The following is a 25,665-nucleotide window of genomic DNA, read 5'->3' as shown; positions in this document are numbered from 1 at the left end:
TTAGAGCCTAAATGTTTTAAAATTCAGAATAGCTGCGGCAACATTGCGACCATTATATATATATATATATATATATATATATATATATATATATATATATATATATATATAGTGATCAAAATACATGCAAGCACCTACTATTTCGCAGTATTCGAACGACACAACTAACAATCAGCCTTGATAACAAGGAGATTGTATCTGGGACCGGGTAGATGGTTTTATTAAAACTTTGATTAAATTTCGTTAAAAGTTCGTCTCGAGATGTTGTTTATCTTCCAAGAGAGAACTGTTTGAAGAACGGCGACGTGAAAATGAGCTCGTGTCGAATCAGTAAGGATATTTTGGAATCAAAATGTCTCAGAATCAATAATTAGTTGTAATGTAACTAATAGACAAGTATTTTTTAACGGGTATAAAATTAGCGAGAGACAATCGTTAGACTTGATTTAGTTTTATCAATTACAAATAAAGTTGTTGTAATGTCACGATTTATCTTTTTTAATTTACATGTATAAAAGACTAAAACAAAATCGTGTGGTGCATATAATTTTTATTTATTCATAACAACACTAGCAGACCCAACAGACGTTGTCATGTTCAAATGTTATTTTTCATATGGAGTTATGTCTAACCAAGTTTATCAATGATTTTAATTACTATTTGAACACACGTTAATTAATGTCATGGCGATGCACTGATCTTTGACCTAGGAACAACAAATTTCAATCCATTTTGAACAGCGGCTGAACAGATCTGATTGATATGACGCGTACTACCAGTAGATTAAGCTGAAAAGGTATATGCGATATCAATACTGATGAGTAATAAGCTTATATGTAATTTTCAGAGCGAAGCTTAGCTTAATTAAACTTAATGAATCGAACTCGCTCACTTTACATTTTTGCACAAATATCAACAATATATTGATATATTTGATGAAACAGCTGCACTGCATAATAAATATAAATTAATGATTAAAATAAACAATATAAATGAGATACAAGGAATAATGTGTATGTTGTATCTGTCCATAGATTTCTTTCTTTAATGTTTAAATGATATCAATCTTCTTTCCAAAATACCAATCTCTCAGAACACCTCTCTTATCTAAAACAACTTAAGACACATTAATCTTTAACTTTTAGCAATTAGCTATTGGACGAAATGGACCAAAATAACTTGTGATAGCTGGTAATGGATGCGTGACAACATTCAGCCACACGTTTCAAAAGATATGAAGCCAAACATAGCTCCTTCTGATTACCACTTCGTTCTTTCGACACGATATCGCCATATTTCCATAAAATTGTGAAATTTTTCATAAAATTGTGAAAAGTTAAACTATAGATTATGAATACCAAAAACACTTAATAATAAAAACATAATGATACCGCACAATACACACTCTACAAGTAACAATATTCTACACAACTTCAAAGTGTTTGCAGTGGGCTGCTATAGATTTTGAAGAAACGCATAAATAAAATTAATTTTTAGGAAAAATAATAATTCAGTTATAATATGCAATGCAAATTTCCAATCAGAATTATGTTATTACATTATATTGCATTAAAAAAAAACTATTTTACAGAACACAATATTCGAATTTTAAAGTTGGAGTAAGCCAGTACGCACTGTATACTCTATAATTTTTTTTATAACATCTTTATTAGATACGCTTAGTACAATCTTAATTACAATTAATTTATTACTACTTTTCCCATCTACTTGGATTAAATAACAAGCAAGACGAGTGCGAGAAAATACATCAGTATGTATTCCTCACTTATAAAATTATAATTATTTATTAATTATTAACTTATAGCTATAGTTTACACTAATATTACACACTAAATGTTCACACAAGTTCGTATGGTTTTGTTTGTTTCAAGCTCCTGACATCCTGCGCGCTGTCCAGCAGTTGTATTGCTTCCACGTTAGTATGATTTTGTAATCTTCTTTCGTGTTTCAAGGCGAAATCCTGCACAACTTCGCAAACCCATTTGATTTCCAGGTCATCGTGCAGTTCTTCATTGGTTACATAGCGATAGGCATTGGTAATCAATCGAAGAACCTTGTTTTGACAGCGCTGTATGACTAACTGATTTGAATTTTTAGTGCAACCCCATATTTGCACCCCAGAGGTCCAAATTGGCTTTATAATTGTATTATAGATCAACCTCTTTGATTTTAGATCAAGCTGAGAGTATCTTCCGACTAACCAGTATAGTTGTTTTATTTTGGTTCTAATGTGTTTTACAAAAAGTCTAACGTGATGCTTCCAAATTAATCTGCCGTCAAGATAAATGCCGAGGTATTTAGCTGATTCTGCTTGAGCAATTGGGCAGAGATATATCTTTTGCCATAATAACTGTATCGTCAGCAAAGGTTCCATTTCGTGCGATACTCTACATTTTCTTCCGAATAAATATGACTCCAGCAATTGACAATAGTTACGCGGTAACAATTTGCTCATCTTACAGATTAATCCGAAATGCCAAACCCGATCAAAAGCTTGTGAGACATCCAGGAATATTGCAGGGCAATTATGTTTATATTCTTTGATCCTTTGATTCGTCTGATTACTAATTCTATTAAACGTAGTTTTGTCAGCAGCATTTCTGGTTCTGTGCCATAGTCTTCTAGCTTTTCGCCATTCTTTTATCATTTTTCTAATTTCGAGGGGGTAAAGTACTTCATATTCTGATTTCTCTCTTGCTAGTGTGGTCGCATCTTTTGCAGCTGTCCAAATTTGTTCAGTGATATGTTTGGTTTGTTGCTCAAGATCATCTATAGTTTTAAGTCTTACTTTTAAACTGATTTGTTCCTGCAGTATTAATCTGAATTTGTCCCAGTCAGTATATTTGTTGGTAAGATTAGGCTTTTTTGCTTTTCTTAGGATTGTCGCGCCCAGTGTTAACAATACTGGAGTGTGATCAGATGTTAGATCGCACAAGCTTTCTGTACTAATTTGATTTAATGAGATGCCTTTTGTAATGTAGAAATCCAGAAGGTCTGGGACTTTATTACTGTCTGTGATACTCTATAATGGTAAGTAATTTAACAATGCTGATCAACTAAATATGCCATACAAGTTGAATGGAGACAGTTAGATCAAAATTATGTTAAAAACACAAAAGTAAAAATTATGTTAAAATAAATTATATGAAACGCTACCAAAGAGAACAAATGACGCCTAACCTCTAATGTTCTGAACAGCCTTATTTACTTCTATATTAATTTAATTGTACTTTAGATATAATAAAGGTACTTAAAATAGTAAATACTTATGTTGGAATGGTAATATTGCTATGAATAAATTGTCGATGCTCAAACTGTAGCTGCTGGTAGGCGTTTTGTAATATTTAATCACGTTTCCCTAACTTTTCTCTGCCTTGGAACGAAAATATTACACTTGCTTGGAGATTTCACCGATATATAATTACTTTAGGGATCCTCACACTGTGGATACACATTAAAATGTCTAATTATAACACGAAATTATTACAATAATGTGTAAATTAAAGCGTCCAGTTCGATTAAAACAACTACGTCCCGCGCAGATCAGCGGACATTTAAAATTACACTATTTTTCATATATTTTAAAGTCTCCTTTTACCAACGAGGGTTTATCTGAACTGGACCTACTGTTTAACGTGGGCCCCGAACCACGATTCTCGGCATTAAGCCTACCGACTGGCTGATGATCAACTTACAGACCATCCCAGAAGACATTCGGTCTTACCCAGCCTGATTACTGGCCTAACTGACATGGTTATACCTTGTCGGATTTTAAACTGTTGTCTATAAAGACATTTATAATTACAATCACAAACATAAAGCACATCCATGCCCCAGCAGGACTCGAACCCGCGACTATCGCTACAGTAAGAGGACTGTCCTGTCGCCTTGACCACTGCGCTAAGCAAGCCAGCGTGATATAGTTTTGTTGCGTGGTAGTGGGTAGTCAAATACAATATGTTTTAATATCCTTTTCACCAATTTATTCCGTTTTCCCCTACGCCCTCCTCATTTCCTTGGGTTACTATAGGTATATCCCTCTCGTTCTTGTATTTTTGATTGTGTCCCTCTTTAGGTCCTTCAAATATACAAAAAATAAATGAGTTCAAATTTGTTCGGTCCGCAATTTAAACGTCTAGACGTCGTTACTCTACACATCATCACGAAACTAAGCTCCATATCAATTTAAATATCGATAGTATCTATAATATGGAAAAAATACGCTCGACATTTTTTTCTTAGGTTTTCCTAGGCTATACTCGTCTGGCGGAAGGCGACTTTACTTTCGGATCACGTAAGGGACTGATCCCCATCCTGCGGACCGATATTTGAGTGGGAATAACATCGACCCTGCGATATTTTAAAGTTTAAAGTCTGTCTGATAGGATATAGGGGTGATATGTGGCATGGCTGATAATTTCATTAATAAATAGTCACGTTTGAAATATGGCGTTCGTTGTCCTGACATTGTTGGAGCTGTCCCGTAACAAATTACTTATTAATACAATTGTCTGGAGTTATCACATGCTTTGCGATGTAAAAATAACAGAAATCTCATGGAGAATAGAGTGGGAATGAAAATTTTAACTTGGGTTGGGCAGTTGGTGTTTGTTCACATTAAAATTATTTGAACTGGCTTGAAATAAAATAAAATGGATAAGAATAGAATCTTTCAGGCAATTTATGGATGTCATTCCAAAATAAGAGTTTTTCCTTTGAACTAAACCATTCACCAAGCCATTTTTACTTCTTCAAAATCGGTGCAAAAAGGTGATAATCGGATGGAGCCTGATCTGGAGAGTAAGACGGGTGCGATGAAACTCAAATAATCTTATCATGGCTTTGAACGCATTTTCGACGTTTTTCGATCAATGCACAATTAGAATTGATCATTTGTTATCGGTAGCGAGCACTATTAACTGTTTCTCCGAGTTTCAACAGTCCTGAAATATGATAATTAACAAAAGTATTGTACCTCTACCACGTAAATTAATAAAAATAAGTTAATGAAAATGAAGACACTAGTCAAGAATTACTAAAACTTTATTTCTTATTTTAGCATTTGTTCAACAATAAATCCTTTCCCAAAGTTAAAAGCGTTTTTTGAATGTCCATCCTAATGAGAAAAGAAATCTGATTTAATTTCATCAATTGTTATAGTCTAAAAACTAAAAATCTAAAACTGTGCTATCAATAACTAATATCGAATAATAGTCGAAACTTGCTGGGGTAGGGTCACAAATTAATGAAAAATTAATGTTTATGATTGTTTAACATTTATGATTGTTCTTAGGCAACAATACAAAATCCAACAAGGAAAATGATCGCAGTCACGCCAATAACCAGGCTGGGTAAGACCGAATGTCTTGAACGACCACGCCTTAACAGGATTCAAACCCGCGACCATCGTAACAGTCTGAGGACCGTCCTGATTTAGATGTATACTGCATTTCTACTAATTTTAATATTATGGTGGACAATTCAATATACACCAAAAGAAAGAAACATCTAATGTGATAAATTCGGACAAAATAAAGTTAGTTTCAAAAGTGATAAATTCTCTCACTTTAAATCCCCTCTACTCCCGTTACTCAGGCTTTAATTACTCGTCTTGACTTTTTGGTGAAGTCGCATAAGACAATATAAAAATCAAATTATTATTAATTATCAGGAACAGTCTAAGAAGTACTTATTTTATTGTTACTCCGAATTGGTTATAGAGAATGTGCAGAGTAAAGTCCTATATCATTAATAACTTTATAAATCCTCATATTGAAATAATAAAGATGCGTAGAGAGAACTAAACTATCTCCTCACATTCATTCATATATATGCTCGTGATTCAAAATTTTAAATCAAAATGTCTTCGTTAAAATCTAGACTGGAAACTTTAACTCTGTCAAAATTCCCAGATTTTCATTAGAAATAGAGAAGTCTCGAGGAAGTATTCTTATATTCTTACTCCGAGTAGATAAAATTCAGACTATTTTAAGAAGGTAAATTATAAATTAATCCGCATGACGAGAAAGGATACCAAACCTCCTGAAATTCATATTTTCCTAATTCTATTTCGGTTGAAAGTGTATTTTGATTTCCATTCATATCATGATAAAAGTTACTTTATAGTTATATAAAAAATATTTTGTTTTTACTCCCAATTTGCTTTCGAATTAGAAAATACTTCAAAAATATAAACAAATCAACATTTTCCTCGCGTATGTTCCTGATACAAAATTCCTATTTGCATTGGAATTACCAGTTAGAAACGTTGGAAAGGTATTTTACTCCTGTTTCTTATTCCTGATTTGGCAAATAAAATATAGGTCCCTCAAATTTTCTGTGAATTATTGTGTTAAATATAATAATATCCCATGTATTAAAACTTTTATTACTATATGAAATAAAAACTATGTTTAACGTTTCGAAATTCTTATTAATAATTTTTTCAAGTAATAATTCTACAAAGTATAATATGATATGTTCATTTTATAACACTTAAAACTTAGTAATTTATACATTTCGTTATTATGGTTTATTCTTTTGCGTCCTTAAAGGATGTCTCAAACTTGTAGTCAGTATTATCCCAAAGATATGGAGAATACGGTGGATGAGGAAGCAATTCGAAGCCCAATTCATGGATTTTTGCCATCGTTTTCACTGACTTGTGACACGGTGCATTGTCTTGGTGAAGCAGTACTTTCTTTTTTTAAAAATGAGTCCGTTTTTCAGGGATTTCGTCCTTCAAATGTTCCAATAACGCTATGTAATATCTAATATAAAATCACGGTAGTCAATGAAAATTATTCCATGCGTATCGCAAAATACAGACGCCAAAACGTTGCCAGCCGACTGTTGGGTTTTCCTATGCTTTGGAGCGGGTTCATAGTGTGCAGTCCACTCGGATGACTGTCGATTGGACTTTGGAATGAAATGATGGAGTCATCTTTCGTCCATTGTCACATATCGATGCAAAGACTCGGGTTTATTACGCTTGATCATCTTCAAACACTGCTCCGAATCATCAACTCGTCGTTGTTTTTGGTCAAAAGTGAGCTCGCGCGGCACCCACTTTGCACAGAGCTTTTTCATACCCAAACATTCGTGAATGATATGATTACACGTTCAGTTGATATCTTTAGAGTGTTTGCTATTTCATTCAATTTCAATTTACGGTCATTCAAAATCATTTTGTGGATTTTTTAAATGTTTTCGTCGGTAACAACTTCTTTTGGGCGTCCACTTCGTTCACAGTCTTCGGTGCTCATTTCACGACGTGTAAACTTAGCATAAAAATCCTTGATAGTTGATTTTCCTGGGGCAGCGTCCGGAAACTCGACATCAAGCCAAGTTTTTGCTTCAACTGTTTTTTTTTTTTTTCCTTTAAAAAGCAATATTTTACCAACAGGTGAAATTACTTTTTATCAATATATATATTTTTCGCAATAAAAAAAATTGCTTCACTCAAAATGCTACCTCTACATATCACAAAGTAATGTTGCGACAGCTGTCAAATTTATAAGCGCATCTTTTTAGGGTTACGGCTAACTAAAAAACATATGGATTTAATTCTAGTAGCTCCATATATGTGTCAGGCCGGGGACTTTTCAATGGACCTGTTACATTTCTATATTGTGGTTTATTCTTTTGCGTTCTTAACTATCTTATTTTAAATTTTTAGTCAGCGTTATCCCAAAGATATAATATATAAAGGTTATATAAGTTAACTTTTTTTAAGTTTTTTAATAAAAAGAACCTGAATATCAAAGTACGTAATATGTAAAGGTAAGAATGGCTTCATAACTCCGAGGAATTTACAAGAATATAAATTTAATCGGCTTCATAGTTTTAATACCCCTATCGTAACCGATCCAAATGTTTACGAGTTGGGAGGCCCATAAATGCTGGTGGTGCAACTGCTTCCGTAATGCGCGCCATCTAACATTAATAAACCTGTTTATAAACTGTCCAACATATATATCCCATTTTATCTTAATGAACACGTCACTTTTTCAAAATGTATGGAGAAAACCGAACGTTTAACGATCCAAAAATAAATACAGCGTAAGAGATTTATTAACCGAAGCCGCTTTGATTAGTTTTTATTTAAAAAAGAATCGTGCTGGATATCAGATTATAATTTTTTGTATTGTATAAATTTACGACTGTTCTTTGTAATACATTATAATTTTATTATTTGCGCTAAATATGACTTAAGAGGGTTTGGTTTAAAGATATAAAACACACAAAAATATTATTACCATTTATTTTTAAGAACCTAATTGTTAAATATATGACTTGTCTCGATACAAGAGCTAGTATAGAAAGGAGGAAGAAAAGTTTGTAGAGGGCGCTGTGATCGAGTGGGTATAAATTACCAGGGATCAACATAAAGTTTCTCTTTTGTTGCAAGTGGTGTATTAATTCCGTCCCATCCCGAATCATAAGTGATTCGTAAAACTAATAATATTAATAACAATTTTCTATTTAGTTATTCAGTTCAAATGCACGATAATATATGTTTGATTTGAAGAAATCTACTGTTGAAGCTCGTGGAACATTTTTAGAAACTTTAGGTGATGCTGCTCAGTCATATTCCAATTATCCATTTGGGTTTCAACGATTTAAAAGTGGTAACTTTGATATCAATAAAATGAATCAACAGTTGTATTTGCACGAGACTGATTTTATATACAGGAGATACAAAAGATGGTGCAGCGACCTTCACTGACCATCGATTCAGTTCAGACGTGCTACCATCGACTGCCCAAGCCTCATCTTCAGGTAACCCCGCTGCCATATTTTTCATGTAATATCTACTGTATTTTTGATACCTTTATTTGGCAATCAATAACCATTCACCGAGCCATATAACCCCCAAAATGGAAAATTATGAATTGAATGAAAATGTTATTTCTGCTTCAATATCGTAATTCCATTACATGACTCATTATAATCTGTTCCGTCTTGTGACTGGTGATGAGTGGAGGTACTGCGATAATCCTAAGTGCAAATAATTCAGGAGAACCTATATTGGCAAATAAAATAACAACTATAAAGCCTGGGAGGCCTTTCTCCAGAAACAAGTGCACAAAATGTCGGTCAGCAGCGAAAACTGATGATTGATGCCGATTTTACAAAATGTTTAGCGCCTAATGAAGCAGCAGCATTTGCAATTTTCAAATTGTTGGTAAGAATAAATCACAAAATTATCATTATCATTACATTATCATCATTATATTATGATTATCACGTAATATATTATCACGTAATCGACAAGTTGTTGCAAAATTACCGCAAGACTCGAGATCTAGTGTCCCTCAAAATAAATTTTCTCTATTCACATCTTGATTTTTGCTTGCAAGACTTGGACGACACGAGCGACGAGCAAGGAAAGCGGCTACGCCAAGATATAGCGAAAATCGAAAGGCGATACCAAAGATTTTGGGACGAAAGCATGATGAGCGATCAGTGTTGGACCATAATACATGAAACAGATCCCAAGTTGTATAAAAGACTCAGTTCATTTATCATTTGAATGACCGTTAATGGTCAAATATAGTAAAATAAAGAATTTATTACCTATTTCGTAGGGCGTAAATCTAAATTATCCTTGGATAACAAGGTTTTGCTGTATAAGTCAATACTTAGGCCCATTCGGACCTATGGTATTGAACTGTGCGGTACTACTAGCAAATCTAACATAGATATCCCCCAGAGGTCCCAGAAAAAAGTGTTGCGAGTTATCGTCGATGCCCCATATTATGTGTCCAATAAACTAATTCAGTGCGATATCCCCTTAGAACCCATAATGAGTGTGATTGGAAGTGTTAGTGCGAAGTGCTTTGAAAGACTATTAGTGCACCCCAATGCACTCGCCAAACAGTTCAATGTACGCGATGATAGTAAAGTGCGTAGGCTCAAACGCAAACTGCCATACGAACCGATTAATAGACACAGAGTGAGATTTAATAATCTCTAGAATAAGCTAGAATAGTTTTTAGAATAAGTTAGGATATACTTTAAAATAAGTTAGAATAGTATCTAGAAAAAGATTTAGATTATAAGTTGTACAGCAGATCACTTACTGAAGCGATCTACATGTCATTCTACATGTCAGAATAGTTATATTATATAACGGAAATCATATAATAATACTGATTGCCCACGAGCAGATTGTTGACGTTCTAAGAGATTAATTAAAAAAAAATATTTGGAAAACAGTCTTGCAATTTACCTCATAAACAGCTTTTAATCGCTCAGGTCCAAAACCGTGTATACTTATGTTATCATAAGAAATATTTATGGGCTATTGGATAGATTATTACAAGACACGTATCCACACAATTAACAAACATTGATTATGGAGTAATGTTTGTCATATTTTATCATTGTTATTTTTATAAATAATAAAATAATGTCTCAGAAAACGCACTGAGAAAATATTTACACTGAAGCTCGTGGTTAAATTTAAATTATAATATTACTAGCGACCCGCCCCGGCTTCGCACGGGTGCAATGCTGATACTAAATTAAATACACTACAGAAAAAATATGAACGTTGTATATAAAAACATAGCGGCCCGCTCCGACTTTGCACGGGCATAAAATATATATGCCTATGTCACTCAATGAAAACATGATTAAAATCGATCCAGTATTTTTGGTTCATTCATTACTGCCCTTGGCCTGCACGCATTAAATTTGGAGTAAAACAATTCCTCTTCCCCTATACTTACTATGAAGATTTCCTGCTATCTTTGGAATATCTAAATTCATACAATTTTTATTACATTACACATTTTTAAACGCAAATTTTAAATTTGTAATATCTCCGAAAATATTTGTTTAATTTACATGCTGTAAGGAACCCTATTGATCTATATTAATTGGACACTGTATTTAAGGTACTTAATTCGATAAGGATTAATGTCGTATTGCTTAAAATAGCTTCGTAAATAAACCATTTTCTCACGTAAAAAGTAAACAATAAAAATGGTTAATGTGGGTTATCCCTAAAAGATAAACATATACCATCGCGGATTTTTTTGTAGACCTTTTTATGGTGTACAATACTGTAGTACATTAATTTGATCTAACTCGTAGGGTTAGGCAGCGTTTTTGCTAATTGCTAAATAAGCCTAAAAAAATAGGTTAATTTACGACATCACGTTAGAAACCTCTAAAATTAGCAATGTTGCCTTAGTATATTATGCATGTATTATACATATAAACCTTCCTCTTGAATCACTCTATCTATTGAAAAAAACCGCATCAAATTCCGTTGCGTAGTTTTAAAGATTTAAGCGCACATAGGGATATAGGGACAGAAAAGGCGACTTTGTTTTATACTATGTAGTGAAATCCAAACTACAACGACTAGTTCTTGTCACTTGCAAGTCCCGCCTGAACTAAAGCAGGAAGTATAAGCGTCTGCTAACCACGGTTTTAAATAATAAACCCCTAAAACAAGCAAATTCGTTCTATTCGTCTCGCGGGCAAAGTTTAAGAAACGGAATGGGAATCGTTTAATATAATATTTACGAATATGTCTGGCATACCGTTTAAACTCATGCCGGAAGCTGTATTTTCACCTTTTCGATATTTGTTCCTAAGCAGAATAGCGCTTTTGGTGACGTAAATATTTGAAATTTACGGTAGCTTTCATCAAAACAGTTCAGGGAAAAACTACTTGATAAACCAGATATAAAATGGCTTGCTTTTGAACGATACGGGTTTGGTTTTTGACACTGATAATGAGATATGTTTATAATTTCCAAGTTGTTCAGTATATTCGTAAAATCAAAGAAAAACTATAGAAAAGTATTTATAGCTGTAAATTTTTATTTTAAAATTATTACTTTTAGTGGTTCAACAACCTGCCCACTGTACAAGAAATATTTCTTATGATCATATCAGATAATATATACATGACATGTAGAAGATCAGTTCATTAAATTACCTTCTGTGGAGGACACTAACACTCTCGTTCTAGAGGGATATCGCCTTGTATCACTTCATTTGAAATATAATACGGAGCATCGACAATGACACGCAACACTTTGTTTTGGTAGAGTCGAATGGTTGAACATTTGTTATAATATACATGATATCAGTATCCGTATAGCAACACGTTGTTATCTAATGATAACTGGGATTTACACCCGATTATCCAATACAATTGACATAGTTTGAATGTAGCTATTTTCCTTTGGCAACTATGTGCTTCTTCCAGGTTAGGCATCGGTCCAAATGCATACCAAGATTTTAGCATCCTCAGTTTGGGGAAGTTGACATGTATTGATATTCACTAGTGGACATGTTCTTCTACGCAGAGTGAAAGTTACACGTGTGTCTTCAGGCACAGTTGTATTTAATTAATGTGTGTGTTTCTTTGATGTTGTTATTGGATATTCGTGAGAGGCTAACATGACAATGTCATCTGCATATGTTGCCACAGTAGTAATTCATGTGGTGGTTACATCGGCTATATAGAAGATGTACAGTAAGAGTCCCTAATAAATATGTTCAACTATTTAAAATGAATATTTTGATAGCTCTATTAAATACATTTGCATCTGTATGTTCAACTTATGATCATAAATTGTTTCAGTAAGCTTTTCATCAAAAAATATTTTCGTTTGTTTTAGTAAATATTGAGGACTTTATTTCAATACTATTCTTACCGTTCTCTAGTGCCGATTGTGCTATTATTGCCTAGTTTTTAGAATTATTGCCTGCACATTCTGGCTATACTGATGCACTAATAGTACATTTACATAATGTTCTTCAATACTTTATCACATACTATGGTGTCTAATGTAAGTAAGTGAAGTCAATGTTTCGTGAAGCTTCTGATAGGTATTTGACTTAAAATGGCGAATTAACAAGTCAATTGAAAAGTTCCCGGCCTGACACGTACATGGCGCTAGTAGAATTAAATCCATATGTTTTTTAGTTAGCCCGAACCGTCAAAAAATGCGTGTATAAATTTGACAGCTTTCGGATCATTAGTTTGTGAATATAGCGTTTTAAGTGAAACAACTTTTGCTATTGTGAAAAAAATGGATAAAAAGGAATTTCGCGTGTTGTTAAAATGTTGCTTTTTGAATTTTTTGTTTGATGCCGAGTTTTCGGACACTGCTCCAGGAAAATCAATCATCAAGGATTGGTATGCTAAATTTAGACGTGGTGAAATGAGCACCGAAAACGGTCAATGCAGTGGACGCCCAAAAGAGGTTGTTACTGACGAAAACATCAAAAAAATCCACAAAATGATTTTGAATGACCGTAAATTGAAACTGAATGAAATAGCAGACACTCTAAAAATTTCAACTGAACGTGTACATCATATCCTTCACGAATATTTGAGCATGAGAAAGCTCTGTGCAAAGTGGGTGCCGCGCGAGCTCACTTTTGACCAAAACAACGAGTAGTTGATGATTCGGAGCAGTGTTTGAATATGGTCAAGCGTAATAAACCCGAGTTATTGAGTCGATATGTGACAATAGATGTAACATGGCTCCATCATTTCACTCCGAAGATAATTCCACAGTCATCCGTGTGGAATGCACACGACGAACCCGCTCGAAAGCGTGGGAAAACGCAACAGTCGGCTGGCAAGGTTATGGCGTCTGTATTTTAGGATGCGCATGGAATAATTTTCATTGACTACCTTAAAAAAGGAAGAACCATCAACAGCGACTGTTACGTAACATTATTGGACCGTTTGAAGGACGAAATCGGCGAAAAACCAGCCGCATTTGAAAAAAAAGAGAGTGCTGCTTCACCAAGACAATGCACCGTGTCACAAGTCATTGAAAACGATGGCAAAAATTCATGAATTGGGCTTCGGATTGCTTGCTCGTCCACCGTATTCACCAGATCTGACCCCCAGCGACTATTTCCTGTTCTCAGATCTCAAAAGAATGCCCGCTGGGAAGAATTTTCGTCGAATTAAGAGGTGATCGCCGAAACTGAGGCCTATTTTGAAGCAAAGGACAAATCGTACTACAAAAATGGTATCGAAAAGTTGGAGTCTCGTTATAATCAGTGTATCACCCTTGTAGGGAATTATGTTGAATAAAAAAAAAATTGCCAAAAAATATGTTTTACTATGGTAAGCCGAGGACTTTTTAATTGACCTGTTATGAAATTGTGTATTTATATTTATGGTAAAATCTTAGTAATTCCAGTTGAAATAAATGTATTTTAAGTAACCACTCTATAGTATGTTATATTATTATTATAAATCTATAACTTAATCATGTTTATTACAGTCATCTATCGTAGTGAGTGAATTTTAGTAACTGAAAATATGGATGAGGGTGGAGTTTCTTTAATGTAACCGGCAACCCCGTATGCCAAACTTTACCAAAAACCTGAGATATATCCAGGAATGCATCCGAACAATATATTTTGGCATTTATTTTCCCCACAATTTTCTTAAATTCAAAACTCTAAACGGTAGAGATTTACAAAAACGATGAAATGGAATGGACTTATTGGTACACCGAATATTTACCATCCACCAAAGGCGACTCTTCTAGGAAATATTCTCTTCGTTCTCAATAATTAGAAAACAAACAGCCTCGAACCGACCTCTCAAAAATCCCATCGACGAAACAGGTGGACTCTCCGTAGGAAAGGAAGCACGGGAGACGAAAAAGAGACGAAAAGAAAATAGTCTCCAGTGCGTGTCAACAAAAATATCCCCACCGGCGAACGAGGGGGGAAAACGAAGGGTGTGGGAGGGGGGGGTTAGGTTGGTTTCGACGACGCTGGCGAGGGAATCGGTCGGAAGGGGTAGCGCGGCTAGTGAACGCCGGCGTTGAGAGGGGCGAGGGGTGCGGGGATATATGGTTCGGGACGGTCGAGGGGTGGTGGGGGCGGTGCCAATCGATGCAAGCGGGCGATTTCGATGCGCCGAAGCGTAGCACCTGTGTTTCGGCGGCGCGTCGCGACGCTCTTCACTAACGTCTCGACGCTCGAACGTCGACGAACGACTGAGGGCGGATGATAATGTATCGCGATTGATAGACGTCGCAGCTACACGTAGTGGCTCGGGTTGTGTTTATTTGTGCGATCGGTCGACTTGTTTGATTGTTTTGACGAGGCTGACAGGTAGGTGAAGCTGCGGGTGTTGGATTTTTTTTTGCGCGGGGTTGTTCTGGGAGGCCATCGGGATGATTCCACAGATCAGTTAGTTTGTTTACCTCGGGAATATTTGAATGAAGAATCGCGAGAACAGATAAACAAAGATGGTTAAGTTCATGATTTATATTACTAGGATCGTTTATACGTAGAGATTCTTAAAATGTAAAAAACCAATAGGATTACAAATACATTGACTATTCAGTTTATTATACATATAGTAAGAAAATATTTATAAATCAAAGTGATGCCAATTGATAAGGCCCTACTATAACTATTTATAAACCAAATTGATGTTATAAGAAATAATTGGGTGTTACACAAACCAAAAATATTTATTCTTAATTAGTATTCTAAAGAACGTATCTGTAATAACACTATTTGTATATAAATAACACTATTTGTATTATAAATAAGAAACCATCTTGGCTTTGAAGTACATATACAGTTCTTGAAAATACTATCAAGTTTTGAGATGCATTTAATTGTTTTTATCCAGTTTGTAAGACCCTAATATAACTATTTATAAAATAATACATGTAACACGAATTATTGTATATGTGCGTTTGCAAAACTATAAAATAATATTTGCATTTATAAACAGGAGAAAAGCAAACTTAAGAAACCTTAAGGTATATTATAATAATATTATATGTACTATAATATATTATCTAAATAGTATTTTAAATTGAGGCTGATTTGAATATATTAATTAATTTATACAGCAGTGTTATTTATATATTGTCTAAAGAATATTGTAGCATATGCTTATAAATCAAACCAATTATTTAAAAATAACTGTGTTTTTATCCCTAGATATAATGTTACAAAAATACTCTTTTCTCGAAAAAAAAAAACAACTTATCTATATAGCACTATTCAGAATTTAAATAAAACAGATAATTTCAACTCAATATTGTACATTTCCTGACATTATCTATTTTTAAGCGAATTACTTTTAGTAATCTCAAGAAATCTTAAGATATATTACAATAATATTGTATAGTATCTAAATCGTATAATATATTTTCGAAACTTTATTGAAGATTTTTAACTAATTTATAAGGCTAGTATTTATATTCTCCAAAGAATATTGTAGTATTCTGCAATTACATCGAGGTGTATTAATAAATCACACCAATATTTTAAAAAAAATATGCCTTGTAAATTATGCTGTATATTTGTAAATTTTATTAAAAAACTATTTTCGAGAAAAAAAAAGTTTTATAAATTTCCAGACAAATTTTTGAAACCCGACTAGTTAATTTTAACAATGTTAAAAGATTCTGAAATATACTATAATAATTATCATATAGTTTTTGGACTCATTGGACATTTTTAACTAATTGTTTATAACCACCACTCCTTTTTTATACTATATAAAAATGATCTACTAATTTGCAATTAATATACTATTATTTAAAAAAGTAATTCAAATTATAAATTGAATGAATTTTAAAAATAATTGTGCTTTATATTTATTTACTTTTATAAAAACACATTATTTTATAGAAAACAAACTTCTTCTGATCTCTCGCGTGTTGTCGAGTAGCTGTATGAAGCGATAAACATTGGTAATTAATCGTAAAACTTGCTTTAGCATTTGAATTTGGAATCAAATCATAAATGATCTCTAAAAGAACTATGGTTTGTATTATTTGAAACCGAATTTTCTAAATAATGCTGTACAATTTTCAAACTTAATTGCTTTTTTCGATGTTATACCATATATAATAATAATATCGTTTATTGTTAACAATATATAATATAATAATATAACACATTATCTAATACTCTTTCGATAAAAAATGGGCAATGCAAAGAAATAATTTAGCATTAATTAAAGTTTACATTGACTTTAGAGACATGGAGACATGGAGAAATAGTATAAGTAATGCCAAGTGATTACTTTATTCATTTACAATGCGGTCTAACTAAACAGTCAGTTGTTAGGTGATGCAGGCGCAAGGTGAATCAAGTGAAATGTATCATTAAGGGAGCTATTGAAGAAATTCTTCATAACAGGCGGGAAAACAAAGGTCACATATATTAGTAGCTAATGTGTCATTGTAATTTACAGCAGCTCTGTATTAAATATTTTAAACATGTTATTAACAACAATATTAAAGCCAAAGTTTAACAGTAAAAATATATAAAAGAAACAAGATAAAACTAAACATAGAAATATAGAATGGGAACTTAAATGGGCACACCCGCAACCATGTTTTGTACGTTCCAATCAATTCATATTTCAATATGAAATTTTATGACATCGTGTGACTGGTTATTTTTATTTTTGTGTATAATTGTAAGAAGATTTGTTGTTATGTCGTTATATTTGCAGCATTTAAGGTAAATATTTTTTTATAATAACAATTAATTACTTTCCAAGGGATTCTGCTCTAGAAAATGTTTTTAAAAGTTTTCGAGCGGGTTTATTCTTTGCATTTCAGACTGATAAGATCATCGTAGACCCAAATGTGGGATATCATTGCTTAATCAAGATTCAATTTCCAATTGTAATTTTAATAGTAACTATTGAACTAACATCGATAATTGAATTAAAATACATAATATTCACTTAACTGATGATTTCCCTTAATCTAAAAGGAAAGATATGGTTACCAGTTAAATATTGGAATCAGCACTTGCTGAGTCAACATTAAAATATTCAAAAAGAATTAGAAGTAAGTACAAATATTTTTTTCAAACGAAGTAAATTGAGAGGTCTGAAAAACACTTTGCTTTGCACGCCCTCAAGTGGCTTGACTAACAATTTTTTTTTTGTTCTGGCCTAAAACCAGCCGGTGGAATGTATGACGCAAACCTAGCGGAGACTTTCCAATGCACTAAACGGAAACCGCCTCACAGTTGACCCCTGTGGGTCGTTACTGCTACTGCATTAAATTTGGGGATATGGAACCCGCCAACCGGGGGCAGCCGTTATTGGACAGGAGGACCCGGCAATATAACAGATAGTGAAACTAACTATTGATTCGCGAATTTGAGTTAATACACGACTGGATATTGCCGTATGGTGGCAAAAGTTATGACTGCAGCGACGGATAAGGTCGTTTCAGCCTGGAAAAGGTGAGGTTAACGGTGACGCGGTGCTAAGCTCCCAGCATGTCGACGAGCTTGCGAACAATCGGGTTTTCAGAAGAACTTGAGCTGAGTTGTTGTTTGTGGAAGGATTGAGATATGAATTGCTTGATTTCTGGAGTGTCAGTTTTCCTATGAATTTGATTATTTCTGACAAACCATGGAGCGTTTAAGACTCTTCTGAGGAGCTTATTTTGGAAAACTTGAAGCTGTTTCACCTGGTTCGGTGTAGCAAACTTGAAGTAGACATTATTAGATCCCTAGAGGAGTACGGACCGGATTAACATCTTGTAAAATAAGTATTTGATGGAGATGGGAAAACTGCTAGAAGGGCAGATAGCAGGTTTGCTATCCCCGGACCTTTCTGGATTTGGGAATGCTAACCAAATCGTCGATCGAAGTGGAGACCTAGGTACGTGACGTTATCCAGCCATGGAATTGTTGTGGTGTCGATCTTAAGTTGCGAGACGCGCAGTGCGTACGCTTCTTATGGAAAATGATGGCCTGAGTTTTCAGGGGGTTGATTTGCAATCTCCACAATTTGAACCGCATGATCTTGGCCGCATGTTTCTTGAGTTATAACCTCGAACCTGGAGGCCGTGAAGATAGCAGTGTCGTCAGCGTAAAACGCGACGTCAAAGTGCTCTTTTCTCGACAGATTTGAAATAAAGAGGTTAAATAAGGCTGGGGCCAGCGGGGAACCTTGAGGTACGCCAGCGCCGATTTGTTTTCGACTGGAAAGTGTATTCCTGATCTTGACCTGGAAAGATCTGTCCGAGAGATAGGACTTGATAAGAGCGGTTAGGTCTTCTGGAAGGCTTAACCGCACGCATTTTGCGATCAAACCGTCGTGCCAGACCTTGTCGAAAGCTTTAATTAGGTCCAGGAGGATAGCTCCAAGCTATTTACACGAACAATAGTTGGTACACACAACTTCTGCATGGGATATCGTTCTAAGTCCCGTATTTTGTAACTTATTATGACTAGAGTTAATTAAGAATTCCACTACTCGTCAATAAACGTCGAAATATATCGATAAACCGTGATAAATCGCGTCTAGCACCACCTAGTATAAAACGAAAGCGTTATTAGTTCGCATTGCTGTCAGGTCCGTTGACACGGCGTCGGGTCATTTAACGTTACGTCCTCGTCGCAAAAAGGGAATAACTCGATAAAAATCAATTCGATTGTTCGTCGGGTTCGACGAAACCGATGTTTATTAAACGGATTGGCGAGGGACGCGAAACGATTTTATGTCGTGTCGCTGCGCCCCGTCCGAACGACACCCTTCCAATTAAACGGAATTCATAAAACACCTAATTACTTGTCGGCATTAGCATAAATATGCTTCGGGCGATGGTTGGCTGCGCGATCCACAAATCATGTTATAAACAACGTTTGGGGACTGTGTCGTTCGGAAATATTTATAATATTATTTTCTATAAAATAATAACTTACTTCTGACAGTTAGTATTTAAAATAACCGAGGATATCGAAGTTTAATTATAATTAATTACACAGGCCAATAAACAAAAATTATTGTAAACATTTTTATCATTCACAATTATCTCACAGTACAAAAAGTACGTATGTAGTCAGTATGTATGTATGTAGTCAAACACATTTGACATTTTACACAATTTAGTTTATTTGCTCATATTTATTCTAAACAATAACACACACGCGCATATATATATATATATATATATATATATATATATATATATATATATATATATATATATATATATATATATATATATAATTGAGCCACAATTCAAGTCAATAACTAAGCTGTTAATTTCCATTAGGTCTGGAATGTTCATCCAAACCGAAGGGTAACACAATCCTTTTCACATATCCAAACAGTTCTTGTCTGTATATCTTTCTCGACCTGCATATCGAGCAAGTCTCCTCTTATTTTCGGCCTCTTGTTTTTTCACGGAAAATCATTAATGACACTCTGATCCTTAAACCAAGACTGAATCTTTTTGGATGTGTGTATGGGCGGATTTTTATCTTACTCTTAGAAATATATACAGGCAAGAACTGTTTGGATATGTGAAAAGGATTGTGTTACCCTTTGGTTTGGATGAACATTCCAGAACTAGTGTTAGATTGGAAATTAACAGCTTAGTTATTGACTTGAATAGTGGCTCAATCATATTGCAGATATAAATATATATACATTTATATATATATATATATATATATATATATATATATATATATATATATATATACGGACGGAAAAATCGGAGGACGAAGAATATATATATATATATATATATATATATATATATATTTATATCTGCAATATGATTGAGCCACTATTCAAGTCAATAACTAAGCTGTTAATTTCCAATCTAACACTAGTTCTGGAATGTTCATCCAAACCAAAGGGTAACACAATCCTTTTCACATATCCAAACAGTTCTTCCCTGTATATATTTCTCGACCTGCATATCAAGCAAGTCGCCTCTTATTTCTTCGTCCTCTTGTTCTTTCAGGGAAAATCATTAATGATACTCTGATCCTTAAACCAAGACTGAATCTTTTTGGATGTGTGTATGGGTGGATTTTTATCTTCGAATATGATTTGGCGGTAATATGCCAACGTATAACAACATGACAATGACGCTTTATATGGCAATACAAAATTGTTGTTTTTACTATTTTCTTTGCATTTATTCCATATATACTGAACATATAAACTTTGCTTGGACGTACCCAAATATGTCAAAACCTGAATTTTAGCGAGACTAATAAACAACAATTTAAATATATATATAAACATATATCTATCTAAATCAAAGAGGTTGATCTATAATACAATTATAAAGCCAATATGGCAAATATGGGGTTGCACTAAAAATTCAAATCAGTTAGTCACACAGCGCTGTCAAAACAAGATTCTTCGATTGATTACCAATGCCTATCGCTATGTAACCAATGAAGAACTGCACGATGACCTGGAAATCAAATGGATTTGCGAAGTTGTGCAGGATTTCGCCTTGAAACACGAAAGAAGATTACTAAATCATTCTAACGTGGAAGCAATACAACTGCTGGACAGCGCACAGGATGTCAGGAGATTGAAACGAACAAAACCATACGAACTTGTGTGAACATTTAGTGTGTATTATTAGTGTAAACTATAGCTATAAGTTAATAATTAATAAATAATTGTAATTTTATAATAGAGGAATACATACTGATGTATTTTCTCGCACTCGTCTTGCTTGTTAATTAATCCAAGCACATAGGAAAAGTAGTAATAAATTAATTGTAATAATAATAATAATTGAGATTGTACTAAGCGTATCTAATAAAGATGTTATAAATATATATCTATATATATATATATATATATATATATATATATATATATATATATATATCTATATATATATATATAAATATATATATATATATATATATATATATATATATATATCTATATATATATATATATATATATATATATATATATCTATATATATATATATATATATATAAATATGTATATATATATATATATATATATATAAAAAGAGAAAAATTTGAATTAAACAAAAAACACAGTTGTTGTTTTTTTAAAATTATTTTCTGTTGAATAAAGTTCATTTCACAAGCGGTAAAAAAAAACTGGATGAAATATTTTGAATGAACTGGTACTGATGTTTTCTTATGATAAAATGGTAATTTTATTTCCAGTCATCGAGAAATAAATGTATATTTCGAAATATCACTCCGTTAAATAAATATCGCCAGCGAAGGAAGCTGATCCCCGACCAACCACCCTTCCAATTAAACGGAATTCATAAAACACCTAATTACTTGTCAGCATTAGCATAAATATGCTCCTCCCGCTGGGTGTTCCGACCCCCGTTCAAGGCTCGGGTATCCGCCGAATAGAAAAAAACCCGTCCGCTATTACCTAGTTTATTATTCGAATTTGTTGCGTAGACCTTAATACCAGTTGTTTAATTAAAAGTCCCCTCGGTTCGCAATAACACGTATAACGGCGGTGGTGGTACGGCCTTTACGGGAAGATTTGTTTCATTACTCGCAAAACTGATTATTCGCACCTTTTTATATTAACGTGGTGGCAATATACGGAGGATGGTTAATATGAAAACCTGACATATACACAATATTTATTTACTGATAAGGTGTTGAGCCAAAATTTGCCTTTAAAACCGCTAAAACTCTCAGCGGAATAGTGTTTGAAGAGTTTCCAACGGAATGTTGTCCCATTCTTGCACCAAAACACCAAACAATTGCTTCAGAGATGTTGGAGATGAAAAGGTTTCCACTCTGCACAAAAAGTTCCCCACAACTAACAAACAACAAACAATTAAATATCTTATAACATGAATTTTTAAACACATTAATATTTATGAATGCTTTAAAATGTTTACAAATTTACTGTTAATAATTCATATTATTTCTATTTGTTCTATGTATTCTTCCATCTATGCAAATCATGTAGCATATTTTCATTACTTCATTTTTTTCATATCTTTTATCCATATTTCTCCCCTTATAAGAAATTTATTTACTAAATAATTTACTTTGATAGAGTAGCTAGGATAGAAATGCCTTTCAATATATATTACAATATTACATACATATATATATATATATATATATATATATATATATATATATATATATATACATTGGAATTAGCTTTGACCTTGTGAATTACATGGAGTGAAAATATATCACCATAGGCCATTGATTTGTATCAATTACATGTTTTGTTTTCCATTATCCAAATGAATAATTTCTGGTTTTTGTTTGTCGTTCTCAATGCTTGTTATCATGATGCCTAATAGAACTAAGATAGCTGCTTTTGATTTTTTACTGGGTATAAATATAATGTTACATTTTTCTGAAACTCAAGGTTGGAAAGACTGTGGTATCTGGGGCTTGATTTTACGCATCGTACCTACTACGGTAAACTTTTTTCTGGTAGTAATTAAGAAGGGGGACAATAGTGAATCAATTATCCTTGGTAGTGTTTTTTCCAGTTCCAGACATATGATTAATTAGACGTTTTACTGAAGTCATTTTCAGTCAGTTTGAATGACCACATCGTATAGATAATTTGTTATTTGTTTGTTTTGTAAATAATATATAAGTTTGCTGGGTATAGATACCAAACCAGAGAATATTCCTTGGAATTAAAGCAACTGTACAACAATAGTGATATTCTTTCATAAGCTGTAACATTTTTGATAATTCTCGTCATCAAATTGTAAAATTCTCTCATGGTCTCTATTTGGTCCTACATTACCGCATATCCAGTCTCCTCAACTCATCTCAATATGAATAAGAACTTTATATAACTTCACTACATAGCATAAAACAAAGTCGCCTTTTCTGTCCCTATGTCCCTATGTGCGCTTAAATCTTTAAAACTACGCAACGGATTTTGATGCGGTTTTTTTCAATAGATAGAGTGATTCAAGAGGAAGGTTTATATGTATAATACATGCATAATATACTAAGGCAACATTGCTAATTTTAGAGGTTTCTAACGTGATGTCGTAAATTAACCTATTTTTTTAGGCTTATTTAGCAATTAGCAAAAACGCTGCCTAACCCTACGAGTTAGATCAAATTAATGTACTACAGTATTGTACATCATAAAAAGGTCTACAAAAAAGTCCGCGATGGTATATGTTTATCTTTTAGGGATAACCCACATTAACCATTTTTATTGTTTACTTTTTACGTGAGAAAATGGCTTATTTACGAAGCTATTTTAAGCAATACGGCATTAATCCTTATCGAATTAAGTACCCTAAAAACAGTGTGCAATTAATATAGATCAATATGGTTCCTTACAGCATGTAAATTAAACAAATATTTTCGGAGATATTACAAATTTAAAATTTGCGTTTAAAAATGTGTAATGTAATAAAAATTGTATGAATTTAGATATTCCAAAGATAGCAGGAAATCTTCATAGTAAGTATAGGGGAAGAGGAATTGTTTTAATCCAAATTTAATGCGTGCAGGCCAAGGGCAGTAATGAATGAACCAAAAATACTGGATCGATTTTAATCATGTTTTCATTGAGTGACATAGGCATATATATTTTATGCCCGTGCAATGTCGGAGCGGGCCGCTATGTTTTTATATACAACGTTCATATTTTTTCTGTAGTGTATTTAATTTAGTATCAGCATTGCACCCGTGCGAAGCCGGGGCGGGTCGCTAGTATTGTATATAAAAAAATCAATTTCAGTTTCATCAATTGATTAAATATCTTATCTTGATCTTGATCTTGATCTTGAATTCATGTGAGATGATGAGATGATGAGATCTCGTTTCAAATCCTTTAAATAATTAAAATTAGAATAAAACAGGAACTAGTCAAAACTAGTAGTAGAATTTTGCATAATCAAATAAAAAAAGTAGCCCCTTTATAGTCCCAGAATACAAAATATCATATTTTGCTAAAAAGTTCAAACGTTGTCTCCATGCTAGTCTCCATGCCTTTAGTTAGTCAACGAAAGGGATTTACAACGTATTCACGCTTTATATGCCAATGGGAGAGCAAAGCAAGGGTTCAAAGTAAGATGGCCTCTAAGAAACTTAAAGAGATTCAAATATCAATACCATACATAAAATAAGGATGAATGAAAAAACTTTGATGATATGGGTACAAAGGAAAACGATGCCTAATATTTATTTTCAAAAAGTAACAACAACAAAAGAACAACGTGAAAGACTCCGTATGAATTTTTTCATAAAAACTTCTTCATGGAGTACAACAAAACGCATCATTTCGAAGAAAAAACTGTACAAGAAGCACAGTACATAACATATTGAATGATTGATATTATTGATTTAGACTCTCCTCGACGCTGTAGCATTTTTAGACAATTTTAACACATACCAATAATTATTAACGACTCGGTTGTTATTCCGACAGTTGCGTGTTTTAAGGAATTCCAAAATAATAAGCTAATAAACAGATACAAAGTTTAGAATTAAAAAAAAACGATTAAATAGATCAACAACCAAACCTACATAACAAATATCTGGACAAAGAAATAAATAATAACATATTGTATCGATAAAAGTCATCCTAATATAAAGCTATGTACAGGTAAAAATTAGACTTTAAAATAGAGATCGATTTCTTTAAGAAAATCAAACAATTTGGACATCAAACATCATTCAATGTATCAGGTAGATCATGAATAGCCTTCTTCAGTTAATATATTTCTGGATTTCACCAAAACATGGGAGACTGATATTGGTTTCTCACATTTAGGATACAGAGGTCTCTTTCTTTGATTGATTAAGAAGGAATGGGTGAATTGGCGTTTAATTTTGCTTGCAAATCTCCCAAGTATATTCCTTAAAGAG

The 25,665-nt window shown here is 33.3% G+C and overlaps 1 protein-coding gene across 2 annotated transcripts in view; it reads left to right on the top strand.

Moving 5' to 3' along the window:
• Positions 1–15,004: 15,004 nt before the first annotated feature.
• The window catches only part of unc-13-4A (BAI1 associated protein 3), a 233,402-nt gene continuing 222,741 nt past the window's right edge, over positions 15,005–25,665 (top strand). The window contains exon 1 of one of the 2 annotated variants that reach the window (XM_076416392.1): positions 15,005–15,141. The gene's annotated coding sequence lies outside the window, so the exon portion shown is untranslated. The remainder of the gene's footprint in view (positions 15,142–25,665) is intronic. The other variant, XM_076416393.1, reaches the window with a different exon arrangement.

Source organism: Rhynchophorus ferrugineus, unplaced genomic scaffold, assembly GCF_030347505.1.
Source record: "Rhynchophorus ferrugineus isolate W39M unplaced genomic scaffold, kcgeb_rfMv2 rfM10, whole genome shotgun sequence".
In the NCBI taxonomy this organism is placed as follows: Eukaryota; Metazoa; Arthropoda; class Insecta; order Coleoptera; family Curculionidae; genus Rhynchophorus; species Rhynchophorus ferrugineus.
This window is presented reverse-complemented; position numbering and strand designations above follow the sequence as displayed.